This window comes from Rhinolophus ferrumequinum, chromosome 16 (genome assembly GCF_004115265.2).
Source record: "Rhinolophus ferrumequinum isolate MPI-CBG mRhiFer1 chromosome 16, mRhiFer1_v1.p, whole genome shotgun sequence".
Classification (NCBI taxonomy): domain Eukaryota; kingdom Metazoa; phylum Chordata; class Mammalia; order Chiroptera; family Rhinolophidae; genus Rhinolophus; species Rhinolophus ferrumequinum.
Genome location: NC_046299.1, coordinates 5,829,581 through 5,856,276, shown reverse-complemented (window position 1 = coordinate 5,856,276; position 26,696 = coordinate 5,829,581). Strand labels below are relative to the sequence as shown.

The 26,696-nt window shown below is 49.0% G+C and overlaps 1 protein-coding gene across 4 annotated transcripts in view; it reads right to left on the bottom strand.

Moving 5' to 3' along the window:
- Positions 1-26,696, bottom strand: part of CTBP2 (C-terminal binding protein 2) — a 155,067-nt gene that overhangs the window by 101,740 nt on the left and 26,631 nt on the right. For 3 of the 4 annotated variants that reach the window (XM_033131001.1, XM_033131003.1, XM_033131002.1), the window contains one exon: positions 5,957-6,060. The gene's annotated coding sequence lies outside the window, so the exon portion shown is untranslated. Of the gene's footprint in view, positions 1-5,956; positions 6,061-6,684; positions 6,704-26,696 lie in introns of those variants that run through there. The other variant, XM_033131004.1, reaches the window with a different exon arrangement.

Genomic DNA, 26,696 nt, shown 5'->3' with positions numbered 1-26,696 from the left:
GCGGCATTTCTCAAGGAGATGCAGGTCTCACCCGGCCAGGCCATCAAAGGGCTTCTTTCGGTTCAACAATGTCTCGCTGAACAGAAGAGGGAGGCAACCACAGTAAAGGTGTCAAGTTACAGGGCACAGGAACCAGGTATCTTCACATGTTTTCTGCAAATCTCCTATACTGGACGGCAGCGCAATACTGTCTGATGAACCAAGGCCCGCTCCAAACAGACCCGACAGGAGGAAAGCTCAGGGGACACCTGATCTCAGCAGCCTGGAGAAAGATGGCAACGGGGTCCGTCCTTCGTAGGAGCCATTGTTGTCAGTTCCTACGCGTTTATGCAGAAATGGAAATTAAACACCGTGATCGGATGCTCAGAAGTGCTGCTCTTCCACGGTTTGGGTTTTTTATCCCTGCACATTAACTTTTTCCTCCCCTAATAGTCTATCTTTTCGCCATATATAATTAACTGTAACAGCTTCTGCAACCCACCCCACAGGTTGTTGCTGTTTCTTTTAAATAGTATACTGCTGAGAAATTGATTTGTTTGCTCCCTGCCTAAAGAAACCACATTATGAAATATGTATAAATGTCACTGTTCGGCCTGCTTCTTAGGATAAGTACAGAAAAATGTTCCATTTACCTCCTTGCACTGGAGTCCACTCATGGCAGATATTCTCATGCATTACCCGTGTGCCCACACACAAAAACCGATGAATTACGCAGCACTTTCTTTTAAAACCTATTTATCCTTAACTGGTACAAGTCTCGGGGAACCATCTTAATTGCTACGTGGAAAGAATGAATTGCTAATGCATTCAGTTAACCAAGAAGACTTTATTTTTAACAGCACGGGGCCAGGTGGGAGTTGCCAAGTTTGCCAAAAATAAATGAGTCAATCAATCAATAAATAAAGCAAATGTATTCAGTGGGTGTTAGACGCCAGGGAAGGAGGAAGCCACCGGCAACAGGCCTGAGGGACAGAGTTCCACCAGGGACAACTGAATTCTCAGCCATTTCCTAAAAGCCTTACTTTAGAAACGGCATTAAGTTAGGATCCAGAAATTAGAGATGAAAAACTCTGAACGTACCCAAGTTCTTTCAGTGTCACATGGGCTGTTTCTTAAGCTGTGAAGTATTTCTAGAACATCTGTAGCTGAGGGAGTTGCTGCTAAATTGAAAGTAATGCCAGATGACCCTTGAACCTGGGGAGGTAGTGGTGTGTCCCTCCATACAAAGCCAGACGGAAAAACAGAAACTGTCTAAAACTAAGACCACGTTAAAAAGAAATGTTACTGGTCTGATGTATTTGAGGAGTAGTATTTTAACAGGGAGGGTGGTAACACATAAATACGAAACAAAACTATTTACACATACACAAAAATAACCTTTTCCTCTCTGTCAATCACGTCCAGAACACCTGATTTGACACCCCACACGTTCATACGACCAAGTTCATTTCCTCACCCACTCACATCCACACATCCATCCTCACTCTGAAACTTCAGTGAGTGTGGCCATCACCTCCATCCACTCTTCCCCATACTTCCTCCCTTTAAAACACACGTGCTCCAAGTCTCAGGGAAACGGTAATGATCAGTCCACGGACATCTGCCTCTGGTTGTCCCCGTTACCTGGGCTGCCATTCCTCTGTCTGCTGCGGACAGCAGGGGTGGGGCAGGAATGCCTATGTCTGGGGCTTGTTCAGGTCCCCACCATGGCTGGCCTTGGAGGGGCTTTGTCTGCTACCTGTGGGTCCTGCACACAGGCCACACCCCTGGGGGCAGCGTCCTGCACTTGGCACAGATCTCACTTTGCACAGACCAAGTGCTTGGGGCAGGGACGGACATTTGAGAACATGAACTTCCAGGGAACCGTGGAACCCAGGACTCATCACCGACTCCAAAAGGATCCTGCAACACTGGCAAAGCAAGTGCCACTACTGCAGTGTCTCAGCAGGGGACAAAGGGCAGTGCTGGCAAATGGATCTGAGCATCAAGTTCTTCACCAATAACATGGAGACCTCAGCCAAAGGTCATTAAGGATCTCGGAAGAGAGGTGGCCCTCGCACCTGTGCCAGCATCACACCTGGATAACGACACACCTCCCACCTCACCAGGGAAAGAGGCCCCGGGACCACAGTCCTTCCCAAGAAGGGGCCTCCAGCAGAGAGCCACCCGGGCCAGGAATCAGAGGACGCTCAGGCGGGCTCGCCTGCTCCAGACACAGGGATGACAGAGTGAAAATGAAGATCCTCTTTTTCGTTCTGCGCCTCCCTGGCTGGTAAATCGACTCTGATTAGAACCAGCAGTTGTGAGGGGCTGGGGGCTCCACCCTTGTGACTAGGACGGACGATTTCCCTGGTCCCAGCCAGGACAGAGACTCTCAGGAGGAAAGGACAAGCGCTGAATCCACACCTCCCACAGAATGGCTACCATGTGAGTTTGGAGCTGCGGCTCAGGAATGAAATGCAAACAAGAACCAAGAACCCAGAGCTCCAGCTGGGCCCCTCCTCCCTGCTCCACAGAGAGCTGGCTGACGCTCCACCAGCATCCTCCTACCTCGGCCTCCTGGCTGTTTCTCATCTGGAGAGTTCCCCCAGAGATGAAAGGGCCTGCGGATGTGCCTCGGGTTTGTGGTTTTCAACGCTGGCAGTCAAGCCACTGGCCTAAGAACTGGAGCAGGATCACACGTCCCTTGTGTAGACCAGATGGAGAGCTGGACGGCGATGACCGGTGCAGGCCGTGAGCTCAGGAAGACCCTCGGAGGCCACAGGTAGGACCAGCGTGACCACACCCACCGACCCCACTGAGACTCAACAGTCAGCCGCCCATGCTGTTTGTTTCTGAAGCAAGACAATCTTCTCTCTTTTGTTCTTCGGGAAAGACATCTGTCCTGGCAGAAGCAGGGCAGCGGCCCTAATGACGAGGCAGAAGACCTCACGGGACCTTGGGGCCCGCGAAAGCCCCACTTCAGATGGTCCACAGCCTGGTCCCCCATGGCAGACCGCGGCAAAGCCCTCCCCACCACCAAGCGCCCCGTCAGCACCCTGGAGACCTCAGAGCGCCTCTCCCTGGGCCTTGTGAGGCGGGTCATGCTTCTACATCATTATGATGACCTGTCAAAACAGCACAGTGCAAGAGCTTCTCTGGGTACAGGCGGCCGGCTACACCGTCAGGTCTGTGCCAAACCACAGCCACCACTCACCCAACATCATCTTACAGAATAAAAGCAAAGGGCTCTGGTTTCCATTTCCACTTACTTGTAGGCATTGAACAAAAAGCACTTATTTTTCCCTGACACTTTTGTTAAAGTTACAAGGTAACTGGGTGCTGTCATACATGTTAATGCTTATTAACGAAACGGTACAAGACAAACAATGAGCCACCTGAAGCCATGGAGAACTAACTCTGGTTTCAGAAGTCAGCACCGCAGAGTGCATATTGGGCTTTCATTTGACGACAAGTAACATACAGAATGGACAGTAAAAGCAGAACAAAATGCAGCAGGACCTCAGTGTGGCGGGTCATTATTCATTAGTAATGACAAAGTGAGCCTCTTTGGGGAGAGAGAGCTGAAATGCTTCAAGTTATTTAAAAAAAAAAAAAAAAAAGCCACGATCCAAACTATCAAGTCTAGAATAATAGGTGTACAATGCTATTAAATGAGGACATACTCAAAATTCCTAAGAGGACAGAAATGAAACATAAATGGTTCTAGCACTTCCCAGCGTTGCTATTCTGAGGCTGAGACTTTTCACAAGTTTCATGTTTTTCGTCTACTTCCGTCTCCTCTGCCCACATGAACAGAGACCTGTCTAGACTGGAGATCTCAGCGGGTCGAAGTCCACGCAGGATCCTTCCTCAGGCTGCGAGCCAAGATGCCCCTCTTGCACAGCTATGTATCGACTGCAGGTGGGGCCGAGAGGGCAGCCGCCCAAAAAAGGGGGTACAACGTATCGGGCAAAGTGACGAGCCATGGCGAAGAGGTCCAAGACTTCAGACGTGCTTTCTGGGGGCATGTGACTATCGCAGCGGTGATCAAGGGTGAAGGTTAACCCACTGTCGGGGTGCTGGGGGGCAGCCAGGCCAAGAGGGCCACAGTCAACGTGGGTAGGGACCCCAGGAGCACCCCCGGGCACAGTGGCCATGCGCCAATTAGCGCCAACCCCAGTGCCATCCTGATCCTATGCCAGCGTGCTATCAAACACCATGACCCCAAAATATGCCAAGAACACAGACGTGCCGGGAACCACCACACGAGGCCAAACTTATCAGGAGCTGTGCTGCCACTTCATTCTGCGGCCGGATGCATTTACACGTTTGCGTTCCTCTCTCCGAGATCGAGACCACTGTTAAACAGGACCCCGCAGTGGTCCAGCTATGAGGCTCAGTCAAATGAAAAGTGCTGCTCCTCAACCCTGCTGATATTGAAAAAGTCCATTTCATGCTTAGGCTAAGAATTTCTAGATTCTTATCTTTTCTAACCCGTGGTGTCTATAAAGTATACCAAGCGTCGCTCTCATTTTGGCTCTCCAGGCGAGATGCCCCACTGCCCAGCCCGTGACCTTCGGGCACCTTTCTGTGAAGGACTCAGGCATCGGGCACGGCCAGTGCTCGGACATGGAACTGGACGTCTGTGGGCCCACGGGTGTCCAATGGATTTCCATCGCGACTGAAAACTTCAGCCCCCGCATCCAAAACTGGAACTAATACCCCACCAACCGCAGACGCCCGATCACTCGTACAACAGTGTCTCTGCCTGAGAACTTCTACAGCAAATTCCCTCCGAAACGCAGGGATTTCTGACACCATCCCAGGCAGATGACTCCATTCACAAACGAGGCCTCAAAATGCCTCGAAGAGGAGACGGCCAGTGACGGGGCAGCTCCATTGGCGTCCCCAGCTGACTCGACCGACTCCACGGGAAAATGGAGGGAGACACACAGTGAGACGCCTTCCTGCAGCCACGACCCACTCGGCTGCAGGCTGAGGTTCGTCTGCGCCGCCCACGGGTGTTTCAGGCTCTGAGGACACCCTACCTAAGGCCACAGTGGTGAACTTGACCTTTCCTCAAACCAGAGGCTCGGTTCTAGTCAACACTTCAGGAAACGAGTGCAGGGGTTTGACAAAAAACACGCTGAGAAAATCTGCTCCCGTGCTCTTTTTTCTTGCTTTAAAATGATGTTGTTAGCTCAAGGAGAAAACATTTTTTTTTTAAAGCAGAATAAAAATCAATCACTTCTAAAAAGTTGCCACTTGGAGATGTTGAGTAAGATCCAGGTTCTGTGAAAAATGGCTAAAGGCATGTGAAACTAAACTCGGGACCCCCCAAGCCTTGCTCCGGTGGAGGGCTGAACTGTACCGATCGATCTTTTCTCAACCACACTTCAAATGAGTGTAGACAGAACCGAATGCTCTCCTCAGCACACACCACACTCCCCATCAACTCCACCAGAAAAAATCATTACATGTTCAAGACATCCTAGAGGTTGGTAACTCTAAAAATCTAAGCTCATTAAAGACGAGCCATCATCAGCGAGCCACTTTCTTTCTGAAGGCATCCATCACCCATCTGGTCAAGCGACGTGGGGGCGACATGAGACTATTTCCCTAATTCATTTTTATTCTTTGTAATTAATATGTCGAGAGTCCCACCATGACTTCCAGTCTGACTTGAGTTCTTAGCAGTATAATTTCCGCTGACTTATCTTTATAGCAGCAGCAACAATCACGTTACACTGAACTATATTGCTTCAGAGTTAATTACATGTATTTTGCTTTTGATAAATGAAAATACCAGATGCAGTTAATTGAAAGACAATCAATATGATCCTGCTATTAGACATCCCAGTGCAACATCCCGAGGCTGCCGGTGATCCACAGTCATTAACTAATTGAAAACACATTCCAAACGGGATTTTAGAAAACCCGAACTTTTACCTGGCGATAGTTTACAGTAACTCACCAATATAAATCTGTCCACAAACTCTATAGGTCACACGATGGGTTGTCCGTCTTTTGAAGGGAATTCAGCTTCATTGGTTCAAAACCATTTACGGTGATGAAACCCTGAAAGCAAAATGAACTGGGTCAGTGAGGCTACTAACGCAGTGATTTTGTTGTTGTTGTTGTTGTTTATATCTGGCCATCCTTTAATTGCATTTTTCCAATGCCTCCGACTCTAAGCTACCAGAGGTTATTAAATGGTTTCATTAAAAATACTATTTGTCTTGCTTTAGTCACACACCAGATCAAATTAAACAGCAGAGCCCCAGAACAAATGAACCCTTTCCATCTATTTTGACACGAAGCCAAGTGTGCAAAACCAGAAGGTGCTATCGTGTCATCACCGTGAAAATGTCATTTAGCTTTCTTTACATCTTCAAGTAGCCAGCCAGGGCTCAAAACAATCAATACCTCCAAGCAAAAAGTATCACCAACTCTCTGAGAAACATGGAATTATAAAGTGCAATCCATAAGCCCATGGTTTATAAGTGCTATTAGCATAAATGCTGACAACTGTTAATCCACTGTAACTCTGATTAACGGTTGCAGTTGTCCATTAATAGAAGGCATTTTAACTTACTACTGAAATTGATTACTCAGTTAAGAATTCAATCCTAATGTTCAATAAAATTGCACTTTCTTAGCAAATGCGATATGAAAAGAGGTGATGCATTAAACGGCACTCACATTTATTTTCCTATACATGGAGTGAAAAGCAAATATATGGTGTCATCCACGTTATCTGAGCCACTTCCTGCACACGCGGCACTGTAAGGGGACAGAGGAGGAAGTGACTCCGCCTGTGGCTGACACAGCAAGCCAACACCTGGGCAGCAGGCATGTCCAAGTGTCTTTTCTGTGGCTTTCCCATAAGAACAGATGGAATTTCAACAATGGAGTTGCCATGCAACTGCAGTGCCGTGTTTGGAGGTAGCCGTTCTCCAGTCCCGTGAGAAAGGAGAGGCATGGTTCATGGAAACGAATGGATGCAGCCAATGCTGACTATTGCCAAGCCTGCCTTACAACTAACCAGGATTCAAATGGTTGATTATTGTTTTTTAAATGTATGAGATTACTGTAACCAGCTTCACAGCTACACTCTACTTTTCAAACCATGCAAATCTTAGGAAGCTAGAGTTTAACAGTTTCTCCTCTTTTAGAACAATATAATCTCTTGGGCTCCAACCCTGTGACATATCCTGCGGGATTATGTACCAAGTCCGAAAGGAACCACTGAACCCCCACTCCCCACCCACCTGTGCTCTTCTCTATGTAACAAGGAAGCAGAGTGTTCCAGCGCTGACACCAGAGCTCCCACTTCACAACTAGACTCGTCAGTGGCAGGAATGGCTCTGAGGACCATTCAGGAGAAGGGTGTCCATCCTCTAGAGTCAGTTCTCATGCACCCACAGCCGAGAAGTAATTCGCTCCCAACTGTGCTGTGTCGTGCCCCCGCAACACTTTACACCCCCAATTTTCCAATTCGAGGAAGGGGTGGGGGCTGAGACAGTCCCGCCTCCTGATGAAATTGTATTCATCTCAGGATTTCTCCACGTCTGGAACATAGTAGGATATCAAATATTTAACTAACTGCATCCAGGAATTTATATTCCTGGACTATATTGCTTGCCCTAGCATCCCACGTCCTAGCCTTTCCCTTCTATTTCAAATGCTTCAGAGTAATCAAATGTTTATGGATATATGTTATATACGTAAACAATGAATTTCCAAATATATAAAGAAAGCGATACATACCTTATATATTTGGAATATTTACTTCATATATACCGGGGGTGCCAAAAAAATGTTACATAAGTGGACACTTTGGTCAACGTTGCTCGAGCAGTAGTTCACCATAATCATAAGTGTCTGGACGCTGATGGTAACCATTTTGAGCACCTCTTGTAATTGCAGAAGTCAAATGTGACTTGTATTCATCTTTTGCTATTGGTATATATTGAGTATTACCATTTTAATACAGTTTTCCTTTCTTTACATGTGCATGCATATTTTTGGCACCCTCTATACATATGGATTTAAGACTTCATAATGTCTGTAACATTACTTATGTTTAAACAAAAGTAGCATGTTAACATCAACCTAATCTTAGCGGTGGGTACAGATTCTTTGAGATGCTTCATAGTAAAATTAACTAAAGAGGGAATAGACAACTAACTCTCCCTGTGTAGAAGACTTCACAAAGGCGGTGACATTTCATGGAATTTCAAGACGGAAATTCGAGAGCCTGCAGACAGACGGCCCACGTGAACACTGACAGCTTATCTAGTGAATTAAGAACATTGAACGGCCCGGAAGACGGTCAGAATCTTTAAAGCGAGTACCCATTGTTACTTGAAGGTCGACAGAGGTAGTTAAAAAGACTGACGGTAAAGGCAACGTGGTGGCAGTACAACGTGGAGCAGTGCCCTCTCTGCACGTTCACCGGGGGAAATTCTCTTGGCAGGATTTCTCTAAGAACTTCCAAGAGTACATATGCAACAAGACACAGAAATGGCGTAGCTGATTAAAATCACCACTGCTCCTCAACCAGCAACCGCAGGAGCCCAAATGGGCTGTCCCGCAGAGTATTTCGGCCATGGTGAGATATGCCGGTCAGCTCCAAGCTGACTCTGCTGCTTCTGGCCAGAAGGGCTCCTGTTTTGGGCCGGTACCATCCACCTGGGTGAATGCAGTAAACATCACCTGGTAAATGATGTGTTCCGTCCAAAGATGATGACAGCGAGGGGTACGTACCCCACCCCCCCACCCAGAGCACAGCAGCACCCAAAGCCTGAGGAGTCTGGGCCAGGCCACGGTCCTGGGGCTTTCTACATACAGGAAACAATTCAGGACACAATGCCTGGAAGGGTCCACTCCACCGAGATTTTTAGTTTCTTAACATACTACGTTGGTTATGAAAAATCACATTTTAGGTATGTAGTTAATAACTCTGCTTTTCTGAAACTGAATGGGATGAGCCCCCTGGAAAATCTGTCAAAAGCCTGAGATGAGCTCTTAGAAGGTCTGAAGCGAGGCTGAAGGGCTCTGCCATGGCTCATTCCAGGAGGACCAGTCCTGCCTGCACTTGAACTTCAGCTGTCTCCCCGAACTGCTCCTGTGCCCTTCATGGCACTGAGGCTCCCCACCCCCCCAAACTGTAAAGTGAGGACCAGGCACACAGGAAGCACCCCAGCTCCCCAGCTCCACCATCCCCCCTGCCGTGGGCGCATTTATGTGACAAAGTGCCCACTTCCTGGCACTTACTCTGCATTAATTATTTCTAATGGCTGTTACCACTCGAGGCCTGCCTGAACTCCACCTGGATTCTTGCTCTCACTGACTCACATTTGGGTCATCTAGACTTTAAAACGCCACCTACTGTACTGCTATGGGCAGTGGGCAATGCTTCACCACTGCCTCCTTTCCTCCAGGCTGGCTTGGGCATTTATCAGGAGAAAGGGCTTCAGGTGGCAAACATGGGCAGAGGCAGCCCCAGGATCCAGGGAGAGCGCCAGCCTCGTCTGGAACCTGCTGGCGGCTTCCTTGGGTCTTGCCCTCCTTCATCTGTGTTCCCCTCAGATCCAGGGGGCCTCTTTCACATTTACTATTTAAATAGAAAACCGGAAAGTAATCTGTAGTCACCCTGTAGGCAATCACCAATTTACTGCCACCAAGGACTCCTGGGAAAAGACAGGGAGACCGCATGGACTTATCAGGAACCACATAGAAGAACCCCAGGCTCCATGGGTCAAAATGACCAAGTCCCTGGGACTCGGTCCTGTCTGGGATGGAGGAGACAACACTCACAGGAGAGTATCCTTTCAAAGAGGTAAGAAAGTTCAGCCCGGGACCTGCATACAGCAAGTACTCAATAAATGCTAGTTATCATCAGATTTGGCACACGACTCCAGGACAAGGCTGTGCATCAGCATCGTCTAAGAACAAAACCCATCTCTGCCCAAATCCTGAGATACAGGGTGCAATATTCCCCAGCAGGTCACTGAGCAGAGCGACGCGCTGGCCCCACCATGGAAGGGAGGCCCTGCCCTCCCCTCGGGGAGAGCCCTGTGCTGGCTGTGCTCAGGAGAAGCACAAGGGCCTGGGGAAGAACCACCCAGAACCCAGCCTCCTCCTTATAAATGTTCTCTTGGCACAGACGCCACTGGCATCCTTCAAGAGGCACCCGCTGCTACCCAAGTCACAGCGGAGCCATGCTGACGACGCTCCGGCACTCCAGGAAATACCCAGCCTTCCCAGGGGCAAGGCCCCCCCACGTGGCATCCTGCTGCCCGTCCGGCTCAGGCCAGGGCAGCCCAGCCCTCAGCAGTGACTTGCCCATGGGGCTGCTGTAAGAAGTGCCCAGAGAATGCAAAACCACAGCTCCAGGGAGCCCAGCTGTGACCTGAAGGCCCCTGCATCCGGCCCCATGTAAAGCCTGTTTCCATCTGTTCACCCCCACAGCAGTTTTGGGGTGTCAGTCTGCGTGAGAGGTGAGTGACCCTGAGTGATGGGACCACGATAAGGATGTGACAGCATGGGAAGTGGGTGCCAGGGGCTTTCCCATGTATCCAGAGGTTCCCACAATTATCTCAAGGGCAATGGGTGGGAAAAAGCTCCTCAAACAGACGAGGAACCCAGAAGTTCAGAGAAACCAAATGTCCATCCCCTAAAACAGACCCGCCAGTGTCAGCAAGAAGCTCCTTCTGCGGGATTGACAGCCGCGCGGGCAGCACAGCAGGGCGTGCAGCTCACTCACAACAGGAGCGCATTTCACGGGACGGGAGAACAGCCTGCACCCCTGCTCCAGACAAGGGAAGGGCCCTCCCGTCCTGTGTGTTCCCACGCCCACCGCTTACCCGCCATCAGGGCGGTCACACACCCCCTGGGAGGGAGCCCTTCCAGGCCCTGAACCCCACTCCCACCTCTCATCGGCCCTCACTCTTAGGGTCACTGGGATGATGTGTGACGTACAACGACCCACGACAGAAATGGGATGGCATCGGGAATGCCACCAGCAGACTGGCAAGGGAAAAGGGGTCTGCTTGCTTCGGGGGGGGACTGCTGGGGGCATTTCTGGGTGGGAGGGGCTGGCAGCTGCTGGGATGGGGCCTCTCCCCACCTGCCCCAGAGCTCTCAGCACAGTGGGCCACACGTGGGATCTGCCCTCTAGCCAGGACATGAGGCTGACAGTGTGACAGCACAAGCCCAAGTCGCCTGGAATGGTGCCCCCGCTCCCTCCCACACCATTTATGCACCCGCCCAGCCGATAATTATTAACTCGCCCCCAGAAAGGCCTAGTCCATCAGGCATAAAGCAGGGTGGAGTTCTGGTTTGGTTGTCACATGGGAAAAACCAAGGAAACAACATCTGCTGAAGAGCAAAAGGTCCTCTGCTCGTGGGCTAGGACACAATGAATACAGTGTGATCCGAGATACCGTCACCTTGCTGTGGCCAGGTTATTCCTGCCCAGGATTCAATTCCACCTACTATTGCCTAATAATAAATAAACCATATTAATTAGCTTGGAAACAATTATCCTTTATTCAGGGGGGGGGAAAGAACAACCCTGAAAGCTAAATCTTTCCATGTCCCATACAGCCCACGTTGGCATCGAGACACTTAAGGTCAAATCAACACTTCATTATAACCCCCCGATGTCCAAGAATTTCGACATCAGTAAGAAAAATGCCCTCCGGGCAGAAACTGTACATACAGTCTTTGTAGAGAGAATGTTTATGGAAATTTTGTAATATTAATTATGTTCAGCTGGTTTTAACTTTTAAGAATGTGAAAAGAGCCAACAGCCAAGCTTTTAGACGTCTTGTCTTTCAATATAAGGACAGCCAGTGGAAAACCGTAAGGAAAGTCTTGGAATTTTGCCACTTTTTTAAGGAAAACAAAATAGAATATTTTCTGTGTTGTCTCAGATGCAGTCAATTAATTTGTCCGTTCCTCTAGTCTGTCCTTCAGCTTTTTACTTTTGTGCCCTACAGAGCCAACGGGTCTGAGACAGGACAGGTGACCAGAGTAGCTTAGCGTGGTGGCATTCGCTGGCTCCAGCAACAGAGAAATGAACAAAGGCCTGAGGAGGCCAGACTCGGGGTGGGGGAAGGTGGGAGGCTTGCAAACAACTGGAAAAACACAGAAAGCACATCAATACATGGGTGCTGCTGATCAGGCCTGACACAGGCCAAGTTTTGAAAAAAGAAAAAAAAAAAAAAAAAGAAAAAAAGAGGTTCCATGAGCAGCAAGCCCCACACACAACGACATCATTTTGTGAATTCAAGCTGTGTTCCCACACCCCAAACTGCCCAGCTGGCAGTGGAAGTGAAGGCAGCTGGTGTGAGCAGTCTGACCCTCGGCTCACAGAAGCCTGGCTGTGTCCCCACGTGTCCGTAGGAAAGTCAGACAAGCCACGAAACTGCCTTACCTCTGAAAAGACCAAAGGGGTGGGAGCAGTCCTGCCAGGGGCCAGGACCCCCTTCAAATCAGCCCAGCTCAAAGGGAAGCCTGGCCACTGGGTACCAGCTCCGTGTACAGGCCCCAAACGGAAGAAAGGAGCAGGTGAAAACGCACAACACAAATCAGACACTGGTAGGTGTCTCATCAACGGCCATTCTTGGTTCCAAGTAGTAAGTGAACAAGAAAACTACCAGCCGAGGCGCACACACCTCTGCTAGGTGGTCCAGAGGGAGTGGCAGGAAAGATGGAGAACAGAGCCCGCTAATGGTGACCACAAACAAAAGGGCATCTGGAAACAGTTCTTTGGCCTGGGTATTCTCCCTGGCAGAGAGCAGGCAGAGCATGGGGAGGAAGAGGCGTTCTCTAAGAGCCTTCCTGCCAGGCACCCCATCGACACCCCATCCGACAAGGGCCCGGGTCAGACGGGAAGCAGGCGGCCTCCTGATGTTCATCAGTGACACACGAGGTCGGACAATGAAGTTCCCGAACTTGTCACAACGACGACGTCGCTAATAATCAGGGAGATTATTCATTATGACTTTGTACCAACTGGACAAACAGTTCACCAAGTTTACTACTTGGAAGTGCTGAAAAGGCTGCGTGAAAAAGTTAGATCAAAATGACCTGAACTTTTCGCCAACAATTCCTGGCTCTTGCATCACGACAATGCACCAGCTCACACAGCACTGTCTGTGAGGGAGTTTTTAGCTAATAAACAAATAACTGTATTGGAGCACCCTCCCTACTCACCTGATCTGGCCCCCAGTGGCTTCTTTCTTTACCCGAAGATAAAGGAAATATCGAAAGGAAGACATTTTGATGACATTCAGGACATCAAGGGTAATCTGACGACAGCTCTGATGGCCATTCCAGAAAAAGAGTTCCCAAATTGCTTTGAAGGGCGGACTAGGCGCTGGCGTCGGTGCAGAGCTTCCCAAGGGGAGGACTTCAAAGTTGACCATAGTGATATTCAGCAATGAGGTGTGTAGCACTGGTTCTAGGAGGAGTTCGTGAACTTAATTGTCTGACCCCGTAAAACGTATATGCTGCCAATCTTTTAAAATAAACTCCACGGATGACAGAGCAGAATGTTGAAGAATCAGCAAGACAAACGCCCCCTCCCACCGTGGGGGGAGGAGGAGGGGGCACTCTTCCTGAAGATTCCACCCCCACCCCATCTACCTCTAGGGAGAAACAAGAGCGGTCAGTATTTATATAAAAAATAAGAAACCATCTAAGATGCCAAATAAAAAGAAAATGGTTGGATGACTACCTCTCTGGACATACCACGGAGATGTACAGCTATCACGTTGTACCCATATCATATATTATGATACTTGCACCAATAGATTATTTTTAAAAATTCAAAAACATTTAATGACATAGGAAAAATACTTATAGGTAAACTGAGAAAAAGACAAAACACAGAATAATCCAAATTTTATATAAATTTAAAAATAGTCGTTAAACAGTGAATTTCATTTTTTAGTATATACATATATACATGAGAGACAGAAAAAATCTCCAAAGTCTTAGAACAAGTGCTTTCTCCATGCTAAAAGTAAAGGTGATTTTTGAAATATTAAGACTTTCAGATCACAGAAAACATTATCTAATATTCTTCATCCTTTCCTCTATTTCAGCATTTTCTGCACAGATTTCCAGCAATCTGGAAAATGCACAGTAAAAACGCCGGGGGTTCCTATGTCAGCAGAGAGGGAGCTGAAGCTGGCAATGCAGAAATCACGATGGCTCCAAATTGCCTCTGCCTCGGTTCCCAGCCACAGAGAGCAACACTGCAAAACAGCTCCACCGAGGATGTCAGCCAGCCCCTAAGTCACAGCTGCACTCCCAAGGTGGGTTTTGAAGGAAACAAGGTACCCCCTCCATTCTCATCCAAGTTCAACCTGCCAAAGGGTGTCCCCCTTGGGGATTCCATCGTGTAAGTCTGAATTCCAGTGGCCAGCCCACCTGCAGAATGGGGCCGGCACCAACGCAGTGGGGAGCTCAGAATGCCCCCCCCCCCCCCCCCCCCCCAGGGCCCAGCCAACTTCATGGCCACAGACTAGACTGCAGAAGAATAAGCAGGGAGGAGCATTTAAAAAAGAAAAAAAGGCAGTATGACTTCAGGATCAAATGGCAAGTCCACCAGCCCTGAAATATTACTCCTAAGTACTCATAAGAAGAGTGACTGGCTTTAGGTATTAACAATGCTGATCAGTGGGCTACATGCAGAATATTGAGCTGCAGGGGTGAGGGGGGGGCGGGCAGTGAAGCCGAGTAACATTCCTGCAGCCAGACAGCCCCGAGACTCCTGCTCCCCCACACTGTGTCCTCACCCCCAACCCTTCATACATCGGACAAGGCACTGACCGCTTTGCCTGTTTGTAATTGGTTTAGGTAGTAGCTGTGTGAGCAGGGCAGGATCTGACTTTGACCTTGGAGAACTCGGAGACCGACTAATGGTTCAGATCACTAGAATGAGGTGTGAGTGGCCCTAGAAAAGTTCCCTGGCCCTCAGTTCCTCTTCCTCCCCCATGAGCCCAGGACGTGACCCTCGGTGAGGCCGCAGTGGGGATTACACGCCATACCGCCTGGCACACCAGATGCACTCAAATAGCTTTTATCATTTCACAAACGCATTACTAACATGACGAGGTGAATTCAAGAACCTAAAGCCTGGGGAATACAAAGCCCTGAAGGAAACTAGGTTCCGTTTTATTTCAAACTAAATTAAGAACCCAAATCTCAAGGTTTTGGAGAGATTTATGTTTAAAATGCAGTACATCACTGCCATCAAATGGAACTATGGCTGTACCTGCACCACAGAAACTACGTTAGTTTTTAAAAATCCATGTCCAGAGCTGGGTACGTTACAGAGAATGGCACACGAAGAAACTCTGCAAATACAGACGTGAGTGACACATCCATGGTCTCACTGTTCACGGGTCCAACACATACAGAGGGCGCACACACATTGTGAGAAAGGAAAAAACTGTATTAACGTTGTAGTACTCAATATATACCGGTAACAAAAGATGACCAAGTCGTGCGTATGCGTTTTTTGGCGTATGCGTATGTTGTCTAGCGGCAACACGCACTCAGAATGAATCCCAGAGCCAGATGAGACCTCAGAGCATCTCATCCGGGAACAGAAACCAAGGCGCAGGCCACCCAGCCCATCAGAGACAAAGGCAACCGGTGTCCTGACTCAGTCCTTTCCACTCCCCACCCCAACACGCTGTCAGAAACACTCCACAGTGGTGTGAACACCCCAATAGCCCGAGACCCACAGCAGGACAACTCCTTCTCATCTGACCGGAGTTTAGACCACCCAGTTATAATGCTCCCGGACACAGACGCTGCACCTTCTCTCCCCGAGGAATCCAGGGCACGGGGAGAAAAGCCAAACGCCAGCTCAGCCGGTGGCCCACCCAGCTGTGGGAACCACCCCACGCACCAGGGGGGCCATTTTCAGTCCAGGTGCCTCCCAGGTCCCAGAAGACCAGCAGCGAGGCTGGCTCAACAGTCTGGATCCAGGAAGAAGAGTCCAGGGCCCCTCCAGAGAATGCAAATCCTGTCTGTTGGTTCACAGGCACCAGTAACACTGGGAATCCTGAACCAACTTCCACACACACTGAGAACTCGGCGGCATTTCGTTAATTTTCAAAGTATAGACAAGCGTTTAGCACGAATGTCCATGGGGCACTAATAACTCCTAAACGCTGCCCTCACTCTTATGACAAATGGGTAAGTACACACGTATATATGTTCAAAACACAGTGCACATGTGCTTCCTGAAGGAACAACAGCTCCAAGCTTTCATCGGAAATTCAGTTCTCGAGACTTGAGATTTTATAGTTCTCACGAAAGCAGGCCAAAGCCACCTAAGTGGCCAGGGCTCCCTCCGAAAGAAGTCGTGCTGACACAGCCTTTATTCCTTTGTGAATCAGACCAGCACCCCATGTGTTATTATCATAGCATGACTGCTAATAAACAAAACGTCAGCATTCAATAACCCTTTCTCTCAAGCTCTGTCTCATCACATATTTCAGTCCAGGTGCACTGTGCAAAAACACACAACTCAGAGGAACAAAACTCACAAGGTGAAGGGGGCTCTTTTGCTGGTTTCCCAAACCAGCCAAGCCAACGTGGCACCAGATACTCTAAACATGGCCCCATGGACGCTGCTGAGAAATGGGGCAAGCTAAGTGGAGGCCAGAGATGCCCAGTTCCTTTTGACATCAAGCAAAGAAGGGTCGTTCTGCAACTCTCAGGTCTCCAGGATGGTTTCCTCTTATCCAAAGTTCTGGTCTAAAACTGGGTCCACAATCTTTAGAATGGAGTATTCGTCACCAATAAAAAGGAACAAACTAGTGATACATGCAACAACTTGAATGAACCCCAAAGGGAATTCTGCTGAGTGAAAAAATTCAATCCCAAAAGGCTCTATACTATCTGATTCCATTTATGTAACAGTCTTAATTATAGCAATGGGGAAAAGTTAGCGGTTGTCAGGGATAAGAACTGAAAAGGGGACAGGACACGCCAATACTGGAACTTTCTCTGAGCAAGCTGGGTCTTGGAGGCCCGCCAGCCCCATATATAGCCATGTATGCTGGCCTTGAACTGTCCCGGCCACCTGAAGTGGCTATGGCTACAGACAGACACTAGTGGGGGGTCCTTGGGGTGATGGAACTGACCTTGACGGTGCATAAATACCAGAACCTCCACACGATACACTTGCACGGAAGTAAGTACACACCCAAATGAATACACGTTAACACTGGGGAAATCTGAGTATCTGTGGATTGTATCCACGACGACTTCCTGGTTGCCTTGTTACTATAGTTTTACAAAATGTTACCACTGGGGAGACTAGGTAAAGGGTATTTATTACTTCCCTTACATGTGATTCTATGATTGCTTCAAAATAACAAATTTAATTACAAAAATAACAGGTAGGCTTGCCTTTTTTTTGGGGGGGTGGGGTGGGGAGTTGTTTAGTTTGGCTAGTGTTGACCAATAAATAGGACAATTCCTTTCTTTATTGGATAATTGGATTGGTGTTTACAAGGAGGGGTCATGAGGAGGCAACCCTGCTGATGATTCACGCACTGAACCGGGATCTGCTTCCTCTGGCTGCCCGAGGCCCAGGAGCCCATCCCTCCTGTCAAGAGCCAGAGAGCTCACAGCTCCTGAACCGACCTTCTGCACTGGATCTGGCAAAGATGCTTGCTACGTAAGTTCTTTCCTGGGAACGGACACAACTGACTGGTTTCTCTCTCCCAGCTGCTGGCGGACACCTAAGTCTCCCCAGGGTCACATCTGACAGAGGGCGCCTTCCCTCCCTCACAGAGCACCCTGGAGAAGACAGAGAAAACCAGCCCCTGGCGCTGGTCTGTGCAGGGCAAATGGGCACACTGGCAGGGGACTCCAGGACTCCCTGACCCAGCCTGGCTAAATCGAAACTACAGGCAGCAGGCTGGAATAGGCCAAGTCTGTCCCGGGCTGACACGCACGGTTGTACGCTAGGCTGGCCACCTTCCAACACCCAGCTCCCTCAGAGAAAGTTCTGGAGCTGGAGTGTCCTGGCAGATCAGCAGGCAGGCAAGCTTCCTGCCTGAGCTAACCCACAGCGGCCTGGGGACCTTACTGCTGCCCTCGAACTCCACATCAGCCTTTTGTGACAAAACTTAATCACACTGTATCAACCTAAAGGTTTTCTGTGGTGTTCTGTATCTGTCCTCCGAGACCCCCTGTCGCCTCCCTTTTAAGGCAAGTCAGCACGCGAGCTCATTCCCAGCTCTCCTGGTAACTCCCTGCTGTTTCAAAGAATCCACAAGAAAATTACAGAAGCATCTTTGCTGTTCCTGCCTTTATTGTCTTCAGGGTTACACTTTTTTCAATTCGTTCAACAGTTTATCCTTAATGTCGCACAGTGACAATAATGAAAGTACCTCCCTCTCCCCAAAAGGTGCCATTAGGTACAAGTGTACAGATGAAAACATATTTCACTAATAATACTATTTTTTCAGATTCTATAAACTCTTAAATAGGCGTTTACTCAAAAAGCTGAACCGCTTTAAAATCACCACCATTGCCCAGCCTCAAGGCTGCTTAAGAAATAACCAGTGACTCTTCCATGGGAATAAAAATTACATCCTACATAAATTAAATACATAATTTGATTAAACATGTTTATGTCTTTGCAATGACATTTAAAATAGAAGTAATCATTTTCTTTCTTAAGAGAAAAACTCTTTCAAATATAATTCGAAGCTGTCAAACCTAGCTCCTGCGACAGATCTTTTAAATGTCACATACCTTCAAAAGGGGAGGGATGGCAGTTTTCTTTTAAATATGCAATTCCAAACAGTGCGTTCTGAAGCAGGCACGTACTGAAATCCACCGCTGGCATTTATCCTGATTAAGTGCAGCCCTCTTTCCTTTCCTCCGGTGGATGAGCTCAGGCGCGCAGCACCCAGCCCTGTCTCTCTCCATACACCCCGAGTGGTTAGTGCCCCCGCGGCTGGCTGCAAACCACAGGCCCAACACCAAGTCACACCTCCAGGGCCTTAAGGGGGCAAAGGTATCCTCTCAGGATTCCTACAGTTTCCCTCCCAGATATCCTGCTGAACTCTGTGTAACCCAATTTTGGCCTAGTAGCAATGGCCCAATCGTAAGCTGGTGTTAATCAGATGCAAGGAAAACTCTGAACTCCTTCTCCTAAGTCAGTGACCTACATATTCAATTGCTTATTCTCCAACTCAGTAGCAAACACCGTGCTATATTTAAACACTGAGCACAGATATATCTTTCTTCTGAAATGCTTAGAGATACAGATAAGCCTTATACGCCGGCCTTCCTCTTCTTTTCAACTTAAAGAATGTAACCCTATCAACATCAACTGTGTGGGGAACTCTGAAGAGTACAGTATGGTCCCTGTTGACATTACTTTAATAAGAAGATACCAAGTGTCAGTCTTATAAAAAGCAAACATGAGCAGCATCACCACTGGCCTGCCTCCCCAGCTCTGGGCAGACAGCACGTGCTCAGCAAGAAAGCAGACCGAATGACTTCAAGTCAGTTAAGCGTGGGTAACAAGCATGCCGCACACCAAGTGTCCAAAGGGGATGCAAACATTCCCTAACTGCTGAACCGTGGTGCTAAGGACCAGCACCCAAATAATCTTGGAGCCAGCAGAGATGACAGCAAAAGGAGCAAAGAGCTCCCAGAGTCTGTCATAAGCCCCAGGGGGCGTGCGCGTGCGTGTGGTGGTGGTGCCGGCACTGCCAATCTGTTGGTATTTTGCCCAAATTTGATGGAGTGTGGGCAAGCCAACCTCCCCACACACACAATGTTGGAGGAAGATTCTAAGACCATCTGAAGAAACATCACAGCAAAGAGTTTGAGACCAAACAGAAGACGCATCCCAGCCCAACACTGCAAGAGGGAGCTTCTTCCTGGAGAAGGGAGGGAGCTGCCTTTGGGGGTGAGGGAGCAGGTAAGGGAGGGGCCAGGACTGTGCCTGCCCAACTCCAGGGAGCCTTGTAGACAGACTGCAGTGGGTAGGCAGCCTGGCAGAGGGCCAAGGTGGGTGGGATGCACTTCACAACCAAAGCCCAGAGCCAGGCCAGAGTTCACGAACCTCAGCAGCACACACCTGCCCACTGTATCCAACCGTGCAACCTGAAGAAAGTCACTTTGCCTCTCGGAACCAACTTCACTCAGGTACAGGAGAGGACTGCCACCCCAAGACACACTAATCTTCTAACTCAAGTTCTAATGACATTTAAAATAGGCAGTTGTGAAACTTAACAAAGCCAATGCTCAAAAGTCACCAGAGCTTAAAAGAAATCAAGAATATGGAAAAGAAGAGATATAAAGGGGACCTCTCCTTTGCTTTGAGTTAGGTAAATCCTGTTCCTTGGGTGGCAGACTGCACTCCCAGCACGTGGATGGGAAGGGCCAGTAAACACCACCCATGAAGCCAGAACCCCTCATACTGACCTAGCCACATCATCACAAGCCAACCAGGAAGCCAGAAAGCGGGGACGAATCAAAGTGCAGAGCAGGACCATGCGCGTCAATCAGTGAAACATGCTGGCTCCTTCTTGGCCACACCGGCCCTTCCGCTCGCTCCCTGCACACCCCGCCCCCCCCCCCCAGACGGGAGCCTGGGGCCGCGTTGGTGACTGGCCAGGTTTCCCACAATCAGCTGTCTGGGGCTCCCATGTTGCTTTGCGGCTTGCTATCAAGCTTTCATTCTTCTCTCTCCACCACTCCTCATGTATACACATCCATCCACACATCCCAGAGCTCATGGGGACTCCTAACAGTCACGGCCAGTGGCCTGTTCTCAGCTGCCATCTATCTTCCCAGCTGGGCAGACACACTTGTGCACAATTGCACACACACGCAAGCAGACCACTGTGCTGAACCCATTCAGACGCTGACCCGAGAGCCAGGTCGTATCAGGAGAGGCAGATCTGAAGATAAATGAGAGGTAACCTTATCTTCAGGAGGTCCCAACAAGGAACAGAGCAGAACTCCACATGCTCGAGAAGCAGATGCGGAAGGAGATACTGCAACTCTGCCTGAACTCCCATTCCGATGCCCCCATGGCGTCTTTCTGCCAGTCCCCATGGCAGCTCAGGACAAACCTCACCCCTTGCCGTCCAGACGCTTCCTCTCCGCCGGCAGGTTCCACCTCCCCCCCAAACTCAGCTCACCCACAACCACTGGCATCACCACCTTACCCCCAGGAGTGCCTGCCTCCAACCAAAACAAACCAGACGCGGCCCTGACCTTAAGTTCCTGTTCCTGAGACCAACCAGGCCTGTCCCTGCTTTGTCCAGCAGCACACCTGAGAGGTCGGCAAGCAATCCTGACACTACCCCTACACGTCACTTCTTGGGGAGGAAGTAAAACTCCAACCATCGTCTCTAAACACCCATCAAAACCTTGGCTGAGATAAATAATTATTTTTGGAAGAGAGACTGAACCTGTACAGTTCAATTGGTCAGTATCAACTGCCCCACTTGATACTAACAATAACAAATATAATAATAACACATAATATAATTGTATTGTACATATTATATATACTTACATATTAATAATATATTAATATACTCATATAATAAATAATAATAAAATAGTCCCCAGAGTATTTTAAATCCATCCCAAACCAAATGCCCAAACCAAATGATACCCCTAAGCAGGGCTGTCACAGGACAGATCACCCTACATTGTCCCTCAACACTATGCTTCTGACTTTTCCCCGTGGACGTGGGCACAAGAAGCAGCCGTGGGAACCCAGGCCTGACGTGTTACTGGCCCTCAACTGGTGGCAGAAGTCTCCCTCCATCCCAGGACACGGCTCCCTTAATGAAGCCTTTGTCTCCCTAAACTGAGGGGGGCGGGGAAGAGAGACCCCAACATAAGGGGGTCCCTGTTCACAGCCACTGTCCTGAACTTTGTGGTTGCATTTTTATTTGCATTTTTTTTATCACCTCTGGACTTCCCCAATCTCTTCCCCTCTTACAACATCCCCTTTTTCTGAGTCCTCAAAGTATTCTTGAAAGACATAGGATAGAAATTAAGTACAATGGAATCCACTCAAGGACACATCAGTAGCCCTACAAACCATGTCTCCGAAAGCACTGCCCTGAAGAGACCTGGAGTAGCCGCCAGCAGCCTTCCGAGGCCTGCGAGACGAGCACACCCAGACCGCTGGGTTCCAGGACGGCCAGCACCCAGCGTTGCTGATGTGCAGAGCGCCACCTAGAACACGTGCTCAGCCAGTGTCCTCACACTGCGACAAACTAGAAAGGCCTGTGCTACTCCGTGGTTACCAGTGGACTCCAAAACTCACCTTCTGTCAGTCGTGAATGCAAAAAGATGGGCACAGATGTTCAAAAGAACCAGGAACCAAAGGCCCTGACTACTGGAGAACAGTCTTTGGGGAGGGAAAGGCAGCAGGGGAAGGGTGAGGCATGGCCCAGGAAAAATCAGTAATTCTTGTGAACATCCAGGGAAAGCCAAGGGAAGCAGGCAAGCCCTGTCTAAATAAAATGGCATGGCTACTTTTTCCAGAGCGGGTGAACCCCACAGCCCACCCTAGCAAGGCAAATGGTACAGACTCTGCATCTCCTTGCTAGTGGAGGGACCAAAGGAGAGATGGGTTCCCCGCACCCCCTTGCCCTCCCACCCCACTGTGTCACTTTCAAGAAGAAGGCCAGCATTCTGTTAAATGGTTTAAAACTACTAGCTCCATCTTCCATATGTGATTGGTAGCCGTGTAAAATTTTATAGCTGCTTTATAAAACTAAACATACACCTAATTCTATGACTCAGCAATTCCATGTCTAGGAATTTATCCAAGAGAAATGAAAACATATGCCCATAAAAAGACATGTACAAGAATGGTCCACAGTAGCTTTATTCAGAATAGCCAACAGCTAGAAACAGCCCAAGTTTCTATCAACAGGTGAGTGGATAAACACACCATGGTACCCAGTTCCCACAATGGAATACTACACACCGAGCAAAAAAGGAACAAGCAATCAACCCAGGCTGAAACATTCAAAAATCACAAAAACATGATGAATAAAAAAAGCTTTGGCAAAAAAAAGGTACAGATGGTATAATATACACCTACACAATACTGTACATACACATATACACGTATATTTAACCTACGGGTATATAGGTGCCAAAAAATGTATACACATGACTTGTATTTATCTTTTGTTATCAGTATATATTATTACAATTTTAGTAGTTTTTCCTTTCCTAAAATGTGTATACTTTTTTTTGGCACCCTCTGTATATTACATAGTATTATATTAAATTCCAGAACACACAAAATTAATCACATTGGGTAGGGGGAGAAAGGTGAACAGGGAGATAGGAGTTGGTACTCCCTGTAAAGGGCCATGAGGGGACTTTCTGGAACTTTCTGGAGCTATAGTATATTCTGTATCTCGATAGGGGTTTTGGGTCCACACGTGTGTGTATTTGCTAAAACACATCGATCGGCACACTTAGGGTCTATGCATTTATTTTACCTCATAGCCCCACTCCCACTCCCCAAACACCTACCCTAAGTTTTAGCTCGAAGGAAAACAAAGCAAAAAGAACCACAAACAAGTCAGCTTCAGGCAATGAGATGCATGCGGAAGGACTCGGGGACTCAGGGCTGGAGCTGAGCGAGGCCTGAAACGCAGACAAGTGACAGATGGGGCCGAAGGGGGCGGGGAGATGGACAGAGCACAGGTTAATCGTCAGACCCGGGGGCGGCGGATGTGTGTTTACTGTAGAATCACGTCCACTTGGGGAACCTTCTCTTCAAGTCAATCCACAGAAGTTCCGTCTCTGGAATGAGGACCACAGAAACACCTGGGAGGCAGGTGCCATTTCCCCAAGGGCTGAAATCCCACAGGCCGGGCAGAATAACCACTGCAAAGCCAAGTGTGGGCACAGCATGCATCCAAGTCAGGCCCATTGTCTCCATGCAGAGATTCATGAGTTCCAGGAGCCCAGGCCTTGCTGAGGTCTGTGTTACTGCAGGCTGACAACACAGGAAGTCCCTGCACAGGAAGACGGCCAGTGTCGGAACAAAATCCCAAGGCAGTTCCTTCTGCATCGTGCAGGTTCCAGGGCTTGGAGGCAGCTGAAGGGAACCCCCAGAGCAGCCCACAGGGTTCCCGAGGACCCTCCCTCTCCAAGGAGCGTCAGGGGCAGTGCAGCCACAAACAGCTCCAAAAGAGCAAACCGATTACCACAGGCCCCTTGGAAATGCACTGCCAAATGCCACGTGACTTGAACACAGCCGTCGTGTTCAAAGCTGTGTCCTATAAAAGTTGGACTTCTCCACCTGAAGCTGCATTCCCAGAGCAGGCCGTACTTACCAGGACTCTCGTATCACCCAAGAGGCTTTTAAAAAAGTATTAAGTACAGAAAACACATGCAACTTCTCAGTGAAAACACAGAGCGTGCACGCTTGCTCAGAAAGGTCACCGCCGCTCCCACTCCACTTCCACTCCTGATGCTTCGCCCAGACGGACGGGAGTCCCGGTACAAGTACACTTAAGACTCGCTGTACGTAAGGCACGAGCAACAGAACCACAGCCCGGACACAACCACAGCCCTGGCATTTTAGAGGCAGGCAGATCGCAACCTGGGACAGGAAATACGGCTTGCTGCCCAAACTGGAGGAAATTCCTGGGCACCGTCCCTCTGACCTACTTTATTTTAAATTCAATGTGTGTACATTTGGGTCTTCCAAAAAGGATGCCAAGAAAACATTAGCTGTGCAAGAGACTTCTTAGGGAACATGAAGAGGGAGCCCAGGGGGAGATGCGAGTCTGACTTCTGCACAGGAGACAGGGAAGGAGGGGGGCTGGGCAGGAGAAATCTTCGCCAGCTGTGCAGTGCAGTTCAAGGCCGGAGGGGGGATCCTTGGGCCAAGTCAGCAGGCTGTGACAAGTCCCAAATCTCCCAGGAACAGACCAGCACCTCTGCCAGACGCAGGCCCTGGCGGGATGCAGGCCGGGGGAGCGCAGGTTCTGTGACTGGTGCTGGATTCCAGATTCGGAATGCAGCAGTTGGGGCCACCCGTCCATTACATTCCCAGAAGCAGGATATCAGGCAGGCACACTTCACGGCTGCCACACCATGCCAGGTCACGGCCACAGGTTTACCACCCGAGTCTTACCTCTGAATGTCTCCAAAGATTGACAATCAGACTTTCAGGGCCACCTAGCTGTACCCCAAACGTGTAGGTGGATGTCCTTTGGCAGGTGTGAGGCAGGGAAGTCTTTCTTGAAGGGCTATCCCCCCTCAGGGAGCTCACAGCCTGGCAGGAGCAAGGCAAGCCCCTCACACCCCCCCTCCAAAAAAAAAGCAAGAGTGGGGAGGGAGACGGGATCTCCAGGACCCGGTGAATAAAGGGGCACGTGTGGGTGGAGAAGCAAAAGCCACGAGGCCGAGGCCGGGGCCGGGGCCGGCGGTGGGAGAAGGGGCCGCCATCTCACTGAAGTGGAGGCAGGGGGTTGGTTTGGTCACCGTCACGTTAACTACCCAAACCCCTGTATTAGTTAACAAACAGACCCCCAGTTGAGTATCAGCTGAACACAATACAAGCTTATTTCTGGATCACAAGGAGGGGAGTGTTCTTGACGGGTGGGCACACTCTTCACAAGGTGATCCAGGTGCTGGGAGCCTAGGCATCCCCTACTGGACTTTCTGCATCCAGGTGACAGTCCAGGGAAGAAACACTGAGCGAAGCACATTACTTCTGCCAGGAAGTGACACCTATTCCCACCGGGGTTCCACCAGGAAGAACTCCCGGGGGCCTCTGGTAGAAGCCAGGGGGAGGCTGGGCAGCCCTCCAGCCGTAAGTCCTCACCAGGGAAGGACCGTCAGCACCCACTCACCTTCTGACTCCATTGCAGGAGAGGCTTCTTTTGGAAGCCACACAGGCATCTGGGTCTCTCTGAACACAAGAATCCAAGGTTACCTGACCACTGACCCGAATCTGATACCAACGACTCTCGACGTGCAGCCACGGCATTAGAGCGACAGTCTGGCCATAACTGGACTTTTCACCACCGATCTACTTAAAAAGTCAAGCTACTGTCTTTTTATTCGGGAACGTCCAACTCTGTAACTTTAAAGTTTGCAAAATGCTCTCATGTCCATCAAGTAAGTTTAAGATGCCATCAAATTTTAGGCCCAGCATTATTTTATAAGCCACGAAAAAACAAAAGAAAAAAATACTGTCTATTTGACTATGACATGTGATCAACTTTATGACACAACTCAATCCGGGAGATGTTAAAATGTTTAAAACCAATGAAATAACGGTGCTTTTGTTGAAGTCTTCCAATAACCTTGTAAGAAACACAAGAAATGCCATTCCACAGATGGGGGACCACAGCCCAGGGTGGGGTGACTTGCTGGCCAGCCGGTGAGGGGCTGAATTGGAAGAGGGGGGGTTTCCCACCAGCTTGACTCAGCACCTGGATCCCAGCCCGTCCGAAAATTCTGAAAGCCCAAGCCACACTTCATCTAGATTCTGCTTCAAATGGCAAATCAAGTACCTTGACTATAATATTCTTATAAACTCATTTGAATTAAAAAAAAAAGAAAAACTTCACTGAAATACGGGTTTTCATCTGCATAACAAATTCCACACCATTCAAGTGAGAACAGATGATACACAAAAA